Below are 2,238 nucleotides of genomic sequence, written 5' to 3'. Positions count from 1 at the left end.
TCCAGCAGCTCCCACTGCTGCTGGTGATATCCAGGCCGGTCATTCTAGGCGGTGACTTCAACTGTATCATTAACGTTGCTGGACGATCCGGCAGGGATGACAGCAAACTGGAAGCTATGTCCAGATTCCTAATCGAAACAGTAAAAGATGCCAAGCTGCACGACGTCTTCAGCAAATCTGCAGATGGAGCACAGCGTAGCTACACCTGGTCAAGATCGGACGGGTCTGCCCGTTCCAGGATTGACTCCCTGTTTGTATACCCTGCTTTCACAGTCAGATCCACTGACGTCAAGCCGGTGTTCTTCTCTTAACACTGCCTCTTACTGGCCGACTTTCACTGACAGGATGACCAGCGGGTTGGCAGGGGGACATGGAAGCTCAATGCTACACTGCTAACCCCATAGAACGTTGAGGAACTCAAAAGGGATTACAAAGGTTGGAGAACCGTGAAACCCCTCTTTGAGTCTCCAGTTCACTGGTGGGAGGCGGTCAAAGAGAACATCAAGAGGTTCTTTATCTTCAAAGGTGTTCAGAGGGCGAGAGAGAGACAGAGGGAAATGTCCCGACTCCAGAAAAGGATGCAAAATCTGCTCCGGCTGCAGTTGATGGAGGTCGAGGTCAAGGTGGATCTCCATGAGGTGAAGAGCCAGCAGGCCTTGCTCTTTGCCATGGAGGCCTCCAAGATCATCTTCTGGTCCAGAGTCCGCTCCGTTGAGCAGGATGTGATGTGCTCACGTTTTTTCTTCCAAAAGGTACACACACAGAGCTCTGTGATCAACAGCCTGAAGGAAGAGGATGGCTCGGTGACATCTTCGCAGTCTGACATATAAGGATTAGCAAATCCTTTTATGCTGGGCTGTACAACGTGAAACCCACGGACAGCACGGCCTCCCATTCCTACTGTTTTCTATCATGGAAGTCTTAGATGACAGCATGCGGGAGAGTCTGGACAAACCGCTAACTCTGGACGAGCTGACTAAGGCCGTCAGGTCCTTCGAGACGAGACCAGTACGCGATGGTGGTATAGTGGTGAGCATAGCTGCCTTCCAAGCAGTTGACCGGAGTTCGATTCCCGGCCATTGCAATCTTAAATTGCAGGTTTTTATTTCTAGGGCGGCACAGTGGCGCAGTGGTTAGCACTGCAGCCTCACAGCTCCAGGGACCCGGGTTCGATTCTGGGTACTGCCTGTGTGGAGTTTGCAAGTTCTCCCTGTGTCTGCGTGGGTTTTCTCCGGGTGCTCCGGTTTCCTCCCACAAGCCAAAAGACTTGCAGGTTGATAGGTAAATTGGCCATTATAAATTGTCACTAGTATAGGTAGGTGGTAGGGAAATATAGGGACAGGTGGGGATGTGGTAGGAATATGGGATTAGTGTAGGATTAGTATAAATGGGTGGTTGATGGTCGGCACAGACTCGGTGGGCCGAAGGTCCTGTTTCAGTGCTGTATCTCTAATCTAAAAAAAAACTCCTGGAAGCGACAGCTTACCGGTTGAGTTGTATTCGGCTCTGTGGGATTGGATCGGCCCAGACCTGCTGGAGGAATACGAGAGTATGCGTCTGGCCGGCAGCATGTCAGAATCCATGAGGAAAGGAAAGGGATTATCACCCTCATCTACAAGCAGAAGCGGGAGAGGGCAGAAATCAGAAATTGGCAGCCCATCTCACTGCTTAATGTTGACTACAAGATCCTGTCCAAAGTCATCACCAGTCAGGTCAAGCGTGCTCCCGAGTTGGTGATTCACCCTGACCAGACCTGTACTGTACCCGGCAGGAAGATCTCTGATAGTCTCGCACTACTCAGGGATATGATCACCTATGTACAGGACAGGAGGGTGGACACCTGCCTCAACAGCTTGGACCAGGAGAATGCTTTTGACAGAATATCGCACACATACATGATGGACGTGCTTTCCAAAATGGGGTTTGGGGAAGAAATCCGCACTTGGATCAAACTGCTCTACACAAACATCAGTAGCGCATTCTCAATCAATGGGTGGGAATCAGAAAGTTTTCCGATCCAATCTGGAGTCAGACAGGGCTGTCCTCTCTCCCCTTTCTTGTTTGTTTGCTGTATCAAACCCTTTGCTGAGTTCATTAGGAAGGATGCAGGCATAAGAGGGGTGGCAATCCCAGGCAGTGGAGGCACTCAGGTCAAAGCCTCCCTGTACATGGACGACATTGCCTTCTTCTGCTCGGATCCGCTGTTGATCATCTGTGACCAGTTCGAACTGGCCTCAG

General features: G+C 50.8%; 1 non-coding gene across 1 annotated transcript; it reads left to right on the top strand.

Moving 5' to 3' along the window:
- The first annotated feature begins 1,012 nt into the window (after positions 1-1,012).
- Positions 1,013-1,084, top strand: trnag-ucc (transfer RNA glycine (anticodon UCC)). The gene has a single exon. It is a non-coding gene; the product is annotated as a tRNA-Gly (tRNA).
- The last annotated feature ends 1,154 nt before the right edge of the window (positions 1,085-2,238 follow it).

This window comes from Heterodontus francisci, chromosome 32 (genome assembly GCF_036365525.1).
Source record: "Heterodontus francisci isolate sHetFra1 chromosome 32, sHetFra1.hap1, whole genome shotgun sequence".
Lineage (NCBI taxonomy): Eukaryota > Metazoa > Chordata > Chondrichthyes > Heterodontiformes > Heterodontidae > Heterodontus > Heterodontus francisci.
Note: the sequence above shows the minus strand (reverse complement) of the source record. Positions and strands in the feature narration are given on the sequence as shown.